The 10,041-nt window shown below is 35.7% G+C and overlaps 3 non-coding genes across 3 annotated transcripts; all 3 read right to left on the reverse strand.

Moving 5' to 3' along the window:
• Positions 1 to 1,781: 1,781 nt before the first annotated feature.
• Positions 1,782 to 1,852, reverse strand: Smp_tRNA_00249_Pseudo_CGA.1.1. Its single transcript has one exon. It is a non-coding gene (tRNA).
• Positions 1,853 to 4,366: 2,514 nt separating this feature from the next.
• On the reverse strand, positions 4,367 to 4,433 carry Smp_tRNA_00177_Gln_TTG.1.1. Its single transcript has one exon. It is a non-coding gene (tRNA).
• A 4,837-nt stretch (positions 4,434 to 9,270) lies between these two features.
• On the reverse strand, positions 9,271 to 9,346 carry Smp_tRNA_00092_Pseudo_CGA.1.1. The gene has a single exon. It is a non-coding gene (tRNA).
• Positions 9,347 to 10,041: the final 695 nt, after the last annotated feature.

Genomic DNA, 10,041 nt, shown 5'->3' on the forward strand with positions numbered 1-10,041 from the left:
TCATGAGACAATTGAAGCTAGACCACCATGGAAAACCTGGAAGCACTGAACGACCGTTTCGTTCTATTGTAGGACTCCTCAGCAATGCGTGTCCACGATCCCGCCTCGCGAGCGAGATTCGAACCCAGGACCTACCAGTCTCGCCGTTAGAGCACTTAACCGATAGACCACTGAGCTGGCCGGTATACGACGGTGTGGAGGTCTAGTAGGAACAGTGACCAGTAGAGTTCAACCACATCTGTTGTGAGAAAACAACTCACTGAAGACAATTGGTGAATGGTTGCTCAACTTCGTGGATTGATTGAAGTTAGACATTAACACCGTTGAATGCTGGCTCAGTGGTCTATCAGTTAAGTGCTCTGGCTCGAGACTGGTAGGTCCAGGGTTCGAATCTCTCTCGCGAGGCGGGATCGTGGATGCGCGCTTCTGAGAATTCCCGTAATAGGACAAAACGGCCATCCAGTGCTCCCAGGTTTTCCCTGGTGGTCTAGCTTCAATTGACTCATGATTTCAACTATTAAAAATTCACAGTTAAACATAATATAACCAATGTAAACAAATTGTATAATAATAATTGTATCGAAGCACTTGATACAAGATGTACTTATTTTAATAAAGATTAATCAAAATTACCTTCTTAAAATTAATTATGGGATCATTCAAAAACCTTTATTACTATTCATTATATAATTATAATATTTATGACATTCACATGTCAAGTATATATCTTTATAAAATTAATCCTGATATATTAAAGTATGGATAGTTTTTGGCATTGAATTAAATCATACACAAAGGTCATTAATGGTGAATAGAATCAATTCATTAGTACTGAATTTTAAAGTTGTTCTTCTTCTTTTTTGTTCATCTTAATAGTCTGAGATTAATTCAGTTTATTTATTTTGATTGAGATAGAATGATATCAGATTGTTTGTTTATTTGTGTTTGTTTGTTTGGTCGGTTGGTTGGTTGGTTGGTTTTGAGCTGAATGATTGAGTGGTTAGTTACAAATGTCAAAAATTTGAAAATTACATATAAAGTTTAATAAGAGAAAAATATTAAAAAACTACAAATGTCCTTTTCAGAAGGGGGTTTCGTGGAGATTTTTGTAATTTTATAGATGAGATCATAAGTCAATTGAAGCTAGGCCATCATGCGTCCAGGTTTTCCATGGTGGTCTAGCAACAAATGACTTATGATCTCATTTATAAAATGTTCTTTTATTGACTCAAGGTTTTCTTTTTTATGTCTTATTATATGTGTGTACGTTTTTATATGAAATTACATTTATTTACACTGTGTAGTTCTACGTTTGAGAACAACCTTATTGCTTTTATGTACTAATTTTCATATGACTGGCCGGGAATTAAGCTTCGAGTTTTATGCATTATTTTCAATATAAAGTGAATGATCTATGGTTGACATATGCTTCAGTCGTTTATCTTATTTAGAAGTTACGTGCTCTCCGTAAGATTGAAAGTCCCGGGTTCAATCCCCAGTGGACTAGAATATGCACGCTATTAGGGAGTCTCATAACGGGACAAAACAGCTGTTTTTGTCCTTCTTGGTTTTCACTGGTTGTCTAACTAACATCTATCTATGATATAAACTCGGAAAAATTTAGTAGACTCGGGAAGCACTCTATATTTATAATGATCATACATTTTTTAATTGATGAGACCATGAGTCAATTGAAGCTAGATCACCATGGAAAATCTGGAAGCACTGGACGGCCGTTTCGTCCTATTGAGGGACTCCTCAGCAGTGCGCATCCACGATTCTGCCCCGCGAGATTCGAACCTAGGACCTATCAGTTTCGCGCGCAAGCTCTTAACCACTAGACCACTGAGCCGGCATCATTTATTTGTTAAATGATTTCCAATCATGTTCACTCTTGTGCTCATTATTTTGTATGTGGCCATATTATTTTATCAGAAGAAAAATTTATTCTACTAAGTAGATATCCTCTCTTCTGATATCCGTACAATCGAGGGCTTATGTCAACAATTTATCTTCATGAGCTGATATAATTCGGCCGAATTTTATCATTACATTATCATCTATCAGTTAACATTCATTTCTTTTATCTTAATAATTGAAAAGTCGTTGATCAAATCATAAAATTACACTTCATACGAAATGTACTGTTACATTTACTGTTAATAACATAAAAGTTTAGAAACACTAAATATTCGACAACTATCAGTAGTCAGAACTTTGTGTTTATTCAGACTCAAGGTTTCATTTCGGTAATTCAGATTTTCTTGTCGAATCAGATCCTCTATGACTAATCTTTTCTGTTACCAATAATACTATCACTATCTCTACTACTATGGGATTCGTCTTGAATTCTCAGTGTTAATCAATTGTGGTAACTTGAAGCGATGTACAAAGATTCTATGTTGCGTATGACTAGATTAACTCTGTATCTTTTTTTCTCCTGTAAACTGTAAAAGGTAATACAAACATTGAATTATTTCCAATTTTCATTCTACTGAGATTTAATTTAGATTTGTAATTATCAGTTTTACTTAGAAAGAATAGAGTAAGGTGTATAAAGAAAACTATGAATAGTTTCAATGAATTCACTAAATCATAACCTACAACAGAGATGCTGAATTTTAAAGATTATTTGTTATTACAACGTTTGTTAATTAACACTTTCAATGAGAATGTAATTTATGAGCAACCTTCGAGCAACACTAAAGTGACCTTGAGAATGTCCGTCTGTTGACTACAACTAAATGGCGATTATAAATTTGTGGGATGAATAAAGATTATGATTTACAATTGATGGTTGGGATTAGAAATTAGATTATTTTTAGGGTTTTCATCATGAACTGACATCAGGTCTTGAAGAATTCATGACACCATAAAACTTATGAGGCAAAAAATAATCTATAGTTTAAAAATCTATTCAAACTTAAGTAAAATTTGACTGTTGTTCAATATTCCTCTGACTGATGTCAGTCACTCAATAAATAAGATATATTCCAAACTGGTATGCTCATATATAGACTGATTACTACTGTGGCTTGTGAACAGTAGGTGTTACCACTGATATAACATATACTTTCATAGAATGTCTAATCTCAGTTTTAGGGGTATCACTACATTACAAGGTCTATCAACAATAAATGTGGCATGTTCGGCAAGCATAAAATATGCTGCCAAACGACCTTGAGGTCTTAACATGTTTTGGCTAATCAAAGAAAGACGGCAAAGACAGCTGAATAATGTATTATTCTAAGAAATAGGATCAAGGTATTGATTTTCGGACCCTTAACTGTTGATCATAACTGCTAACCCTATCTTGATACTTGCGCCATGATCCTGACCTATATTTCTTATTCCTTGCTAGCTTAGCTGGACACTTTATGTTAACTGCACTTTCATATTCTTTATTAATCCTGAAACTGTTACGCAGTTCTATATAGAAAAAATTGTCTTGGCTTTGTGCCCAATTACAATTTACTATTTACAGCATCGCATTGCACACAGACAATCAAGTGAATTATAAGTGTAAATTATAAAACTTGCATGTGACTATTTGTCTGAATTTCTGGTATGCGAAATGAAGGTTATAGAACATTGGACTTTATTCGGCCTAACCTAGCGAGTACTGTAACCCAGTTAGTCAATTTTCCGTTGTCAGTACAATCAAGAAATAACAAGAGATAAATTGAAAAAAACTTTTGAAACTCGTTAACTTCTCAATGACTAGTAATTGATCTAATGAATATCCTTCCAATTTCATATATGCATCATAGATATAATGAAGGCAATTAATTTATAAATAAGATGTCGAAGATAACCATTCATTATTCAATATTCAGCAAATCTACAATATCTAACATTTTCAAACATTTCGTTATTCATTTAGTCTATCACAGTAACCTTCATTGCCAATTTCATTTCATTCATCTTATTAATCTATCTATATTGGTATTCTGTAAATATCCTACTGTACACCATCTCAACTTGTCCAATGAAATTAGTAAGCAAATGACAAATTATAGTTTGAAATGAATTCCTTACAGAGAATCATGCTCTTATATGCAGCATTCAATCACTGAATGAATGTAGAAATGCTAAATATTGCACACATATTGAACACTGGAACGTGGATGGAATATAAATTCACAAACATGTATCCCAACCTTAAATCTAGCTAAAAAGCAATTTAATCAAATCATAAACTCCTTTATTTGACATATCATTATTCTCTTCAACATTACAGTTGTAAACTATCTGGTGAAATTGTAAGCAAAGATGGATAGTGGCTAGCAGTGTAATCCAGTTTGACGCGCGTTTCGTCCTATTTGGGACTCGTCAGCTGGATGTACCTGCATCTCAGAGTTGATGTTCACTCTGGGACTCGAACACAGTACCTTTCGCTTCAAACGCCATCGCGTTATCCACTCAGCTACTGAGTCCTGATAGCCACTTGCTTGTGCCACTATCCATCTTTGCTTACAAGGCTTGTGAAATAAGGCTATATCGAGGCAATACACACAGTACGCATATATGCCAATAAGAGACTGACCAGTTGCAGTCCTAAACATCAATGGGAAGATTCAAACAAGTAATACTAAGTGTATCTAGTGAAATGTATATTTACACACACACACACATGCACGTCGTTCACATAAGTTTGGACAATGACTATTATCTTTCATTTAGCTAATGATCATAACACACAACGTTTAAAAAAAAAGAACATTGGTTCGTTCTTTTTATAATCTATTCAACCTACAACTATTACTTCGATAGGAGATTGTATGTAACTTATATGCAAACTATAAACTTTAGTGAACTCTATAATTGTAACCAAACTAATATCCATCCTATTCATTGTTTCTTGTATTTGGGCGTGTATTTTTTTTTATTTCAACTTAGAAAAATTCAAAAAAAAAGAAAAAGAAAAAAAATCGTTTATCAAAAGGGAACATGTAAATGAATCATAAAATTAGCCTAATGAGTAATAATTAAGTTGGTCAAGACTTGTTCACATCTCCTTCAAGTTATGTTGCTGGGTTGTTGTTGTTGTTGTTGTTGTTGGTGGTGGTGTTGTGAATGTTTGTTTTTTGTCAATTAAAAAATTTTGATAAACTATTCTCAAAATCTTCTATAAGTCAGGTCAAGGTTGTATAAGGTACAAGTTTTGAGTAAGGAATAAAGAGTATATATATTTAATAAATAATTAATTATATATATCGAAATTTTATATGTTTTATACTTTAAAGAATATGAAGGATACTACTTAATTTTAATTGATAGATTTAGACATGTTTAGATTGTAAAGAGTTAGTGATGTATCCTGTGGAGATTTATGAATGGTAACTTTGAGAACTATTTATGGATCAATATGATATGTATATTTCCTATTGTATAATTACTAAGTAACTTAACTAGTCGTATTCGTGTTCCTCTTGTTATAAGCTTTATTTTGACCTATAGATTATTACTATACGATTTACCATTCATGAGTTATCCCCAGTCTATTCATTACTGTTCCCCCTATTCACAGCCACATTTGGCCAATTATTGTACAAATGTTATATTCTATTTTATGGTACGATGTGGTCTGTTTGGTTGGTATATAAACCCAGTATATTTGAGGATAATGATTCATATTGCAGAGGCTGTTATTGATGTTCTGTACTTAACCGACTGGCTAGGCAGATAGCAGGAGTGATAAGTACTCAAGACTGCTCATACGGCTTTTGTATATCATTGGGCTATAAATAAATTCACTACTCTCTAATTGGCGGTCTTGTCACTCATATATATCAACTGGGCAAGAACGCACTCAATCGATATAACAGTTAGGTGACATGGGTTCAATTTCTATACGGTGTATCAATTCTCGCAATATAGGTGTGTCAGTTAACAAAAAAACATATGGGTCCAGAGTTTCTTTTAAAGTGCCTCTCATCACATAACATCTTATTATAATGAATGTGATTTTGAGTCATTTGAACTAATGATCACGTTTTAATTCACTTTCTAATGGTTTGGTTTATCAATTTTCAATATTTTAAGTGAAATGTGATCAATCGCCACCAAATGCCCTGGTACGGCTGAGAGTGGGCAGAGTTCGCTCTCCCTCTCGTAATGCTCTCACATGGCCACGTGTATATAGCCTCTGTCAGGGAAGTCATACTCACTGCCTTCTCGTGGCATTACTGTTGTTTACGAATTTGAGAGGACGAAAAGCGAATATCCGGCGCTTTAACCGGGTTGGTGGACACGGCGAGTCCACCTAGAGGAGTTGGAAAACCCTGATTTCAAACTAATGGTGCTCATGGGCTCCAGGATCCTGAGGGAACAAATGGCGTATGAATCAATGGTTGGTCACCGGCTACCATGGGACTGCATCTCCTCACGATGCTCCACTACCTTGTGGGTTAGACCTTTAGGTCAAAGGCTCGGAGTGTGGCCCCCTAAGAAAACCACCTACTTCGGTTTGGGCACCCGGGCAGTATCGCAGCCCTCACACAAATCAAATGAGATTTATGTGGCGCATATTTATCTGGTTCCCCTTTGTACCAATATTTATGTGTTTAAATAAATAAATAAATCGCAGTATTTGGAATCAGTGAAACCCATTGGACACAAGCTGGACAGCAAAGGCTAGATAAGGGAGAGATGCTGCTGTACTCTGGTCACGAAGAAGAAAATGCTCCACACACTCAGAGAGTTGCTCTAACGCTGCCCAGAGAAGCACGAAATGCACTTGTAGGATGGGAATCTCACGGATCCATAATTATCAAAGCATCATTCAAAATGAAGAAGAAGGGAATCACAATGAAAGTTATCTAAAGTTATGCACCAACCGAGAATAGCAACGACAACATTAAAGCTCTGTTCTATGAGAGGGTGCAATCAATCATAGAGAGGTTCCCAAGAAAGGACTTCACCATCCTGATGGGAGACCTAAACGCCAACGCCGGTATAGATAACACTGGATATAAAGATATAATGCAACGACATGGACTGGGAGGGAGAAATGAAAATGGTGAGAGATTTGTAAATCTATGTGCATTCAACCAATTCAAGATAACTCTCAACAATAGGTTTCAAGCTTTACAGGATCTACTGAAACAACAAGAAACTACGATGGAGGACAAGTAGAAAGGGATCAAAGAAGCATTAACTTCAAAGTATCAAGGGGTTCTGGATCGCAAGAAGCATCATCATAAAGAATGGATCTCTATGGCAATCCTGGACAAGATTCAAGAAAGGAAGAACAAGAAGACAGCAATTAACAACAGCACGGACATCTCAGAATCAATTAGATGATTTGGACTTTGCTGATGACCTAGCCCTCCTATCTCTCACACACGAACAAATACAAATGAAGACAACAAATGTAGTAGCAGCCTCTACATCAATAGGCCTCAACATACACAAAGGAAAAAGCAAGATTCTCAAATACAACACGGAGAACACCAACCCAATCACACTTGATGACGAAACTCTGAAAGAGGTGGAAACATTGACGTACCTGTGAAGTACCATTGATGATCAAGAAGGATCTGATGCAGATGTAAATGTGAGGATTGCAAAGCAAGGACCGTATTCCTACAATTGAGGAACATATGGAACTCAAAACAACATTTACGTAGAATAAATGGAGTGAGACCATTTGGACTAAGTGAATAATGCGATTATGCTTAGAGCGACAAGTACTGGATCCGAGTCCAGAGTGGATATCGACTCTGGAATGCAACAGCATCCAGCTGACAAGTCCCTAATATGATGAAACACGTGTCCCGGATTCCACTGCTAGCCGCATTCAATCTATTCAATATGGTAAACGCATTGCAATTTGAGCGATAGAGTTCAATTAGAACTGAAAGATTAAATAAATATGAAGTTGGCTGCAGCTCACAGATTAATCAATTCTAAATAAAACACACACTTCCAAATATATCACACACAAAAAATAATATTTGGCAAAATATCTTAAACCACACATTTTCAGCACTTTAAGCAGTCTTTTAAAAGATGAAGCATTTATTGATAGCGTACACTTTCTCCGTCTATAGTAACAATGTAGTTTCCATGTATACAATAAATAAAATATTCTAGATATATATTGAAGGTTTAAACCTAGTCTCTTGTATCAATCGTCTACAAACCAGCGAATATCAGGTAATTTAATTTTTCAGTATTTTTAAGTGTAACAATTAACTGACTGATTCACCCCCTAGCTATCATGTGTGGTGTTGCTTCACTTCCCCACCTAGATATAATTTGTTGGGTTTGACTACAATGAGAACCTCGATCCCTAACTATGAGGTATTTCCCAACAAATAAAGCATAACACTGAAGGGACAAGTTATCTTGAAATAAAATATCGGAGTATTCTACCAGTGGATCGCATGACTGACAATGTGTGAAATCTCAGGATCCAACCTATCGCTTCACAATTCACGGACCACTTTTTTTAACCGATACACTGGACTCTTTCTTGTCATTCTTGCCCTACTTGCTTGCGTCAGAGACACTCAAGAACCACATATTGTCACCAAAAGTTTTTCAGTTTGAAGTCACTGAGAAAATCAAATGTACTTAAATTTACCACACAATAAAATATTGTGTACAGTGTTATAGAACTATTCATTAAGTATCTGAAAAACTAGACAAAAACATAACATCAGTCAGAAATCCAATCGAGGTTTGAATAGGCCAGTGGTGAGGTTTCGGACTGAGAGATTAAGGAATTCATGTTAAGAATCCATAAGGAGTATCATCTCCCTCAACAGTACAGGTAAATCTAATTGAGGAGTGTCAAACAACACGAAACCTAGAGCAAGAAAGATTTCCTTTCAAATAATTCTAGTCATCAAACATCGTAACATAATTAATTGATAAATTCAAATAGGATATAAGTTATAAGCACAAAAAACCAACTTAGCAGTAGTAGTAGTAATAATAACAATAATAATAAACTATATAAAATATGAATGCTCATTCAGTGAAAATAGGTAAAGAGGAACACACTCAAAGTATTTTCCCATATGACTGACAGCAATATCAATGCAGTCAACTCAGAATGCATAAGTATTGGAAACGGGTAGATTCAAATGCTTACAAATGAATTATGAAGGGATATTAATCACCTTAAAGAATTTAAGGGGTCGCGAAAACTAAAAGAGGAGAAGATCATGAGTCAATTGAAGCTAGATCACCATCGAAAACTTGAGAGCACTGGGCGGCCGCTTCGTCCTACTGTGAGACTCCTCAGCAGTGCGCATCCACGACCCCGCCTCGCGGGATTCGAACCCAGGACCTACCAGTCTCGAGCCAGAGCACTTAACCGCTAGGCCACTGAGCCAACATCCAACGGTGTTAATGTCTAACCTCAATCAATCCACGAAATTGCGCGACCAACTTCCACTGTACTGAGGTAAATACCTGTCTCTACCTGACATGGTCTAGCTTCAATTGACTCATGATCTTAACTATATGAAATTACTAAAATCTCCACAAAACCCCTTTGTGATAAAAGAGGAGAAATTTTCGACACTTTAACAAATTAAAAATAATTTCGCAATTCTTTTTCCTGAAAAACTGATATCATATATATAAAGTTAATTATTGATCGGCAAATTAGAACCTAAAAAATATCCATCTAGGTTCATATTGCCAAACCATGTCGGCACAGGCGGGATCGCGGATGCGCACGGCTGAGGAATCCCACAATAGGACGAAACGGCCGTCCAGTGCTTCCAGGTTTTCCATGATGGTCTTAACTATTAAAACTAATGAAGTTATGATGGTAAATACCAGAGTATTGGATGTAGTAACAGTTTCAGTAATATTAGAACCTATTCCTTATAGATAGTATGATTTGAGAAGGAAAAATAGATTTTCAAACAAAGAAGTAGCAGTAGTAATAGTAGTAGTAGAATAGGCATTAAAAAAAGACAAAAGGATGTAGAGAAATTTCGAAACCCAGATTCTAAAAGAAAACAAACAGAGAACGCATCAGAGCCGCTGTGAACGATTCTGAGTCATGTCACCTAAAGT

This window comes from Schistosoma mansoni, chromosome 4 (assembly GCF_000237925.1).
Source record: "Schistosoma mansoni strain Puerto Rico chromosome 4, complete genome".
NCBI classification, from domain to species: Eukaryota; Metazoa; Platyhelminthes; class Trematoda; order Strigeidida; family Schistosomatidae; genus Schistosoma; species Schistosoma mansoni.